This window comes from Homarus americanus, unplaced genomic scaffold (assembly GCF_018991925.1).
Source record: "Homarus americanus isolate GMGI-L3 unplaced genomic scaffold, GMGI_Hamer_2.0 scaffold24922, whole genome shotgun sequence".
Lineage (NCBI taxonomy): Eukaryota > Metazoa > Arthropoda > Malacostraca > Decapoda > Nephropidae > Homarus > Homarus americanus.
In genome coordinates this window covers 1,585,348-1,593,514 of record NW_024722610.1, presented here as the reverse complement: position 1 = coordinate 1,593,514, position 8,167 = coordinate 1,585,348, and the positions used below count along the sequence as shown (strand labels likewise).

The 8,167-nt window shown below is 40.7% G+C and overlaps 1 non-coding gene across 1 annotated transcript; it reads left to right on the top strand.

The window, feature by feature from the left end:
• The first annotated feature begins 7,875 nt into the window (after positions 1 to 7,875).
• On the top strand, positions 7,876 to 7,954 carry Trnaa-cgc. Its single transcript has one exon. It is a non-coding gene; the product is annotated as a tRNA-Ala (tRNA).
• The last annotated feature ends 213 nt before the right edge of the window (positions 7,955 to 8,167 follow it).

The following is an 8,167-nucleotide window of genomic DNA, read 5'->3' as shown; positions in this document are numbered from 1 at the left end:
ACTCCCTTAAGGGCCATCATCTGTTGGGAGTTCACAGTAAGATCATACGGTAACGTGCACCAGGAATGAATTGGATAGAAAGATGAACGGTGTTTTTTTTTTTGTGTGTGTGTGTGTGTTTTTTTACATCAGCAGTTCTCGGTCAACAAACAACTCCGTCTGGTTTCATGTCTCTCTCGTCAGGGCACATAAACCAGGTAAAGATATCTTACCATATTTTTTAAAACCTTCGCTCTAAGGTTTTTTTTTTCTGTGGGGGTCGGTCAATTAGTGTTCGTGATTTACTCTTAAATATTCCAGCAGTGCTTTAGATCGAATTAAGGAGAAGCATTTGATCTGAACAGGAAACTGGGTGTGTTATATATGACCTGTAGTGACCTTCTCTATGTTCAAGATTAAATTTGGGAGAGAGGAAGGTAGCAACATCAGGTACCAGGTCTCAGGAGAGCAATGACGACACATAAGAGTACCTGAGCATGACGGTCATGGTGAGGGGGCCACAGAGGTGCATCAGCCTGATGGTGGGCTGAGGACCCGGACCCGACCAACGGCATCGTGGGTTAGAGAGGTGAACCCAACACAGTCGCTTGGGGACTCCACCACAACCCCACAGCATCACGTCTTATTTTGTCTCTACTGGTACCACATCACCACCACACCACACCACACCACACCTCACACACACTGCCTCCACCACACCACCATCAAGTTACCAAACTCCACCACTCCACCATCAAGTCACCATACTGTCTCCACCACCCCACACCACACCTCACACGCTCTCCTCACCACACCACACCACCACAACCATGAAACTCCTGCTTGTATATTCACCACATGTATCTTCTTCTTACCTGACCCTCAATTCGCTTCATCTATTCCATGATAACATTTTCTTGTCTTTAAAGTAGAGGTTCAGGCCCTAACTCCACAACACATTCCAGTTCCTTATTTTCCAGCAGTGAGGAAGGTAGATCTGTTTCTTAATTATTTGTTCAATTATTCTCTGATTTGTTTCTAGTGATTTAGTTCATAAATACATATTATAACTTGACATAAAAGCAGTTGTCTCGTAAAAAAAAATGCATTAATAACAAGTCTATTAATTGTTATGAGTAGAAATATGGTTATGATTTTTATATGCTGTTTTCAAAGGAGATTCGTTATTTTTTTTTAGTATGTTATAATTTTTTGTTTGTGGAGATAATTATTGGCGGTTTCTCTATTTTTTTTTTCGTTTTGTCCTTGTTTTCTCCCCAATAGTTTCTCTCCTTCACTCCATGTTCCTCTCTCTCTCTCTCTCTCTCTCTCTCTCTCTCTCTCTTATAGACACTCGCGTTAAAGGGGTCTGGAAAATTCCGTTGTTCGTTTTAATGGGGTCATGGAAAATTAAAGAGTTTGGTTTAACGGGGTCGAGGTTAAAATTTTCGCAGCAACACTAATGACCAAGTGACAAACTCTAATGTATTCCCACGTATTAATAACGCCATTAGCCACACCCTTGTAAAATTATGATCTTTTTATTGTTATTATTATTTTCAATGTGCGTTTGACCTTAAAACCAATATACGTGTTGAGGTTATGAACAAAGATGCTTGTAATACTGTGTTTGGAAAGGACATATTAATCCTAACCCGACCCGACCCGACCGACCCGACCCGACCCGACCCGACCGACCCGACCCGACCCGACCCCGACCGACCCAACCCAACCGACCCGACCCGACCTTAACCCAACCCAGAACCCAATCAACCCAACCCACCTGACCCGACCCGACCCGACCCGACCGACCCGACCCGACCGACCCGACCGACCGACCGACCCGGCCGAACCCAACCCAGCAACCCTTTATTTATCCTTACGCTTGTAATTTTTTATTTCCCTTCTGCCGTAACCTTGATACATAACATTTCGCTCTGTCATTGACTTTTGACTTTATAGAATTTTCCCAAACTAAATCACAAGTAAAAATTCATACAGTGTAATCCATTTGTACATTCAGACTGTTGAGCAAATCGCAGGGCTTTATATAATCAGTATTTGGATAACCTAACCAAACCAAACCTAACCTAACGTAACTGAACCGAACCGAACGTAACCAAACCAAACCAAACTTAATGTAACCTAACCTAATCTAAACTAATTAGGTTAGTTTTAGTTGGGTTAGGTTAGGTTAGTCCCAGGTAGATGTAGAAGTTCCTCTCTCTCCAGCCATTTAAGACGCGTTGCCTCTTCTTGTTCCTGTGCCTCTTCTCCGGCCGACTTCCACTCGCCCGCCTTGAAGTAGATGGAGATGAATTGGTGATTTTAGTTCGAGATAATGAAGCGTGAAGGTAAAGGTGAAGTGAATTGGTTTAGTGTGATTTTTGATACGAGGTGACTAGTGATTTATAACTGACGTGATTGGAGGTGAGGAGTGACTTAAAACTGACGTGATTGGACATGGGGAGTGACTTAAAACTGACGTGATTGAACATGGAGAGTGATTTTAATACTGACGTGATGGGACATGGGGAGTGATTTTAAAACTGACGTGATTGGACATGGGGAATGACTTAACCAGACGTGATTTAAAGTGAATAAACACTTAGATTGACGTGATCGAGGTGAATGGAGACCGGAAGTGATGTAATCGAGGTGAGTGGTGGACCGCTCTCTCAACACCCCAGCACTCAGTAACCTGACCAGACGCCCTCACTTCAGCCTCCCTCAACTTGGAAAAGAAAAGAACAAAATCTATTTCAATATATTTTTTCCCCTTTTCCTCTAAAATGTTATCATGAATTATACACGTAAGAGAGTGTGTAATTTTTTTTTCTAGCTGCGGGAAGTAAAATATATTTCTGTTCACATTTTGGTGAGTGGGTGGGGTGGGGTGGGATGGGAGAGGATGGGGTGGGATGTGAGAGGGTGGGGTGGGATGTGAGAGGGTGGGGTTTGATTGGGTAGGGTAGGGGGGGGTGCGCAATAATCATCCCTGAGTTACGAGGTCATGCAATTGAGCTATCACATCGGTGTAACCATATGTTATTACGTATATAGGAATTGCATCATATTTCAGTGTATTTTTGCGATTTGCTTCCACGTAAACTTTTTTTATTTTGTTTTTTTTAGTGTTTTTTACTCATAGTTGCTGTTTTTATTATTATTATTATTATTAGTATTAGTATTATTATTGTTGTTGTTGTTGTTGATGTTGTTATTATTGTTATTTTTCGTGTATTATCACCTTATTGATGCTGTAATGTCAGGAGAATTACTTTACCTCCTGTATTTGATACTGTAGTAATCTCTCTAGTTTATAGGTTAATGGCAAGAGACTAAGCACTTGACCTGTTGACGATTAACTTCCAGTAATATTCTCCATGCACGGCTCTACATCCATGATAGTCAGAGTTGAATATTCAAAGCGTCATTAAAATTCATATATATATATAAAAAAAAAATTATTAAACCAAAGGGGATATATTTTTTTTTTTTGGTTCTTTTCACATTTTCCTTAATTAGAGAGAAAGTCATTAATCTTCATAGACTTTAAGGAAATGCCTGGGGATATATTCAATGGGGTTAAGAGCCTAAATATTATGGAGCTGTGAATATATGCGGTCATTAAACACTCCAAATAAACAGGTGAGAGAGAGAGAGAGAGAGAGAGAGAGTAGCAACTCCTTTCACCCTGATATTAACCTGAGCCTGAACGTGACACAGTATCACCTGGGCAGACACATTGCGTTTGGCTTGTATCTGCCTGTTCACTGTTGAGGCAGGTGGGAGTGAACCATGTCTTTACCTTCCCCTGAGGCACTTGTAGACAGCACAAGAGGCAGAGAGAAGTTGTGTGTCCGGGTGGAGGAGGAGGATCATTGTCAACACCTGGGAGACGCTGTGTACGTGACGGTCAAGGTGAGACTGTTGAGGCTATATTGTCGCCTGAGTTTCAAGGCTGACGACGTGTCTCTAACAACACCTGCCTTGTGCGATAAGAAAACTCTCTAAAATTGCTATGATTGGTTTGGTGACGTGCAACCTGAGTGTTCTATGCCAGGAAAGGAACGAAAGCTTCAGTCTAGAGTTACAGCTTCAGTCTAGAGTTATAGCGGAAGAAATGAAAATTAAGTGACAGTTTGCTATTTGCCCTCCATGGCGCGGGTCAAAGGATACACTGGGACTCATCACTCTCCTGGGAATGAAACTACTTTCAAAGACAAACAGTTTTATTTGGTATTGGAAGGGCCGTTCTGGCTCTGCAGGGGATCACTTAGGGAACGTGCCGTTCTCCACGTGTGTGTGTGTGTGTGTGTGTGTGTGGGTAGATAGATATATATACAACTTTTAGTCCATAGGTTTATTAATGATTCAAGATAAAATTATTGAATCAAAGTACTGCATTCATGATATGTCTTATTGTTCTGTCTGGTCATGACACTTTCTCGAACCTTTTTGTGGTTGACGAGGAGGAGTTAAGTGAAGGTCAGGGGAGCAAAGGCAATAATTATTCAGCTGGGTTTGAGTATGGCTTTTAGAATTTCATATTAAATTTCGGACCAACACAAAATTTGCTTTGGACGATTTACAATATTCTCCAAGTATCATCACGAGAGAGACATTGTTTATGTTACAGCCTCTGGATCCTTCATGTCATATTTCTGGAGGTTTCATTTTAAGACATAGGTTAATGACTGGGGGCGGTCAAAAGTTAAGCTTAAGCCTTGATAAATACACCAACGTATATTTTTTTATACTTATACTTATAATTACGAAGAATTAAAAGTCGTAAATGACTACAGTTTATAATAAGGTAAACTTTAGTCATCTCCTAAAAGACTTGTTTTAATGCCTTTAACACTGACCAGTATTCGGTCATCTGTAGCCTCAGTGATCCAGCTATTCTCAAGGTAAAAGTTTCCTACCTGCTGTCTTGTTATTGCTAAGCATAAATATGCCTCAAAGTTGTCGATTAAATTCTCTTGCGACTGATTGGTGTTACTGTACATGAATTTTTAACTGAATCATACATGTGGTGTTGTTTTCTCTGCCTTCTTCCTTGATTTACTATGATTCCCTCATCTTAAAAAAGGAAATAATGATCTCTGAGACACATTATATAAACCTACTCCACCCCCCCCCCCAGCCCTCGACCACACAGATAACACTTCAGTTCTCTTTTACGTCTGCCATACTTTAGGTGGAATATCCTGCCCAGCCGAGGTGACTGACCTTAAAGCTCAGACGATTCCCCCCCCCCCCCATGGCAAACTTGAAACTGTGCAGAATCATTGGTGTCGCTTCAGATAATCCTGTTCTGGGTGACTTCAAAGTGAAACACCGGCGGACGATTTGCTTTGAGACTGCCTCGGTACTAATGGTTCAGGTGCCATGATCGGCTTTTCGGGCTTTGCTGTCGGGTTGTAAAGTTAATATCGCGTGTACTCATGTCAGTGACCCTTCACCTTTGAGTCGAGGAAATTATCGATAAGCGTTCTGGTGTAGGTCTTTATCCTTATCTATAAACTGTTGTGTGTGTGTATGTGTGTGTGTGTGTGTGTGTGTGAGAGATAAAACGTACTTCTAAAAACGAAGAGAATTGTTGTGTAGGGTTGATTTTTTTTTCTAAAAGGAAGTATTCTTGGGTAAATTTATAAACGTTTGCTTCCATCATACTTTGGGGAAAACATTGTAGGTTGTCACACACACACACACACTCTTGTTACCTCACCGTTCGCCGCCGCATCTCTGAACTAACAATTCCCTTACAATATATCACTGTCCTATCCCCCTCCCTCCCCCTCCCCATTTTTATCACAGTATTGTACATCCCCTGTTGCCTTTCTGATGCTGTCACGAACATCATTCATTTTCCAGCACCTGAGACTCTCCCGTCCACTAAAACTATTATTCCTTTTAGTCATCATTTTATTTTTATTAAAGAGTACAACGATTTGTGTTTATTTTTTCATGAAGTAAAAAATAAAAAAAAAGATTTGATTTTAGTGTTGGGATATTTGTCCTGGAGAGAGAAAGTGGATAAAGAGATGACAAAGGATAGAAAAGGGCAGTGTGTGTGTGTGTGTGTGTGTGTGTGTGTGTGTGTGTGTGTGTGTGTGTGTGCTGATGAACATAATGTAAACTTATTCACCAGATATATAACATAAAGACGACTGGGACTGCGGGATAACAGAAGTAAATTTGAGTATGTGGCTGGAGAGGTTGTGATCACTGCAGGTAGAGAGAGGGAGAGGTTGTGATCACTGCAGGTAGAGAGAGGGAGAGGTTGTGATCACTGCAAGTAGAGAGATGGAGAGGTTGTGATCACTGCAAGTAGAGAGATGGAGAGACTCGTTACCCGCCATTAAAATTAGAATATATACTACCAAAAGATTTTTTTTCCATAACAGTAGATCAGACGAAACGTGAATAGAGGCATGACTAATACTGACTAATTGGCGAAGGGGAGAGAACTTTGATGATAGGAAAAGATAGGAAATATAAGGAAGAAATGGAGTATTGATAGATGATTAGATAAGGGAGAGAGAGAGAGAGAGAGGGATGATGTCATTGGTTATTGATGACGAGAAGGAGTGAAGATATGAATCCATTGGACGACTTTCGGGAGGTAGCCAAAGACCTGGTGAATACTGGGTCGTGTTCGTAGAGTGGGCGTTACGAGATGAATGATTACAACTTGTGTAATTCATTAATTTCTCTGATGGCTGGACTCACTTGTACAGCTTTACTCTGACTTATCTTATCATTCTCTATTTTACACTTCCACACACACACACACACACACACACACACACACACACACACACACACACACACACACACACACACACACACACACACACACACACACACAAACACACACACACACACGCACACACACACACACACACGCACACACACATGACACCTGCACACAAACATGACACACTAATTTGTATAAACCATCTACATTCATAGACAAATTCTTCCCTCATATACACACAAACAATACAATATTATTATCTCTAATACTGCAATTTGTCTATACATGTGACTCGTATATGTGACAGTTTTATACGAATATATATAAAAAAGTAAACAAAATAAATATCTTCTATGATGTACGATTTCTTGATATCCCATAGGGCCAGATCATACAACGACGTCTTAATGTTGAGCTGAGGTTACCTGAGTGGTTAATTAATTTACCTGGAATAATGATTTATGGAACAATATACTCTGGACATCTGTATATCAAGCTTCACCTTTTAACTGCCCTAAGACCCCTGTTTACTAAAGTGCCAGTTACCCCCAGAGTTAATAGTTTTAATAGCGTTTAAGTTTAGTTTATTGTCTCTCTTCCTTTGCCCTGACTTGTTATTGTTGGTGTTGTTGTTGTTGTTGTTGGTTGTGTTTAGTCGTAGTAGTTGTGTTTTTTTATGGTTTATTTAATTGATCTATTGTTGTTATTATTGTTAGTAATAATAGTTGTGATGTTTTTTATTGTTTTTTTTATTATTTTATATTTGTGGGTGTTGTTGTTGTTGTTATTGTTATTATTAAACACTGTTACTATCATCATCAAGATTACAGTCAGTTTTTCTCACTGATGCATCTCTCTGCTTTGTTCCTTCTTCTCGTTCTCCCTCTCTTTATTTCTTCCTTTCCTTCCCCTGTGATGGAGTGACAGTGGAGGAAGTAATCAGATGAACACAATGTTTATTACACTAGCCATGTCCACAGTACCATTGATCCTCACACTTGACAACATGTCTCGTGTGAGGGTCTTGGACTTGTTGAACGGGATGTTTAACCCTTGAGTACAATGTTTTAATTCTTTGAGTATTTAACCTCTTTGAGTACACTCACTTAACCCTTTGATTTTAATATACCTTGCTATCTGTGGTGTAATGGTCAGCATGCTCGCCTCGCAAGTGAGTGGACCTGGGTTCAATCCCCGGGCAGGGTGAAACTGTGGGCAGTTTTTTTACGCCTTTTGCCTCTGTCTACCCAGCAGTAATTGGGGACCTGGATGTTAATCGATTTGCGGATCCTGTTCCGGGGTAATGGTTAGCCAATGCAGTTGGCGAGTTGTTCGGTCTTCTCGGACTATTCCTTGACACTGGGCCATGCACACTCGTTAACTCAGGGTGTGGTTGTTGTGTTGGCGACCGCTTCTACA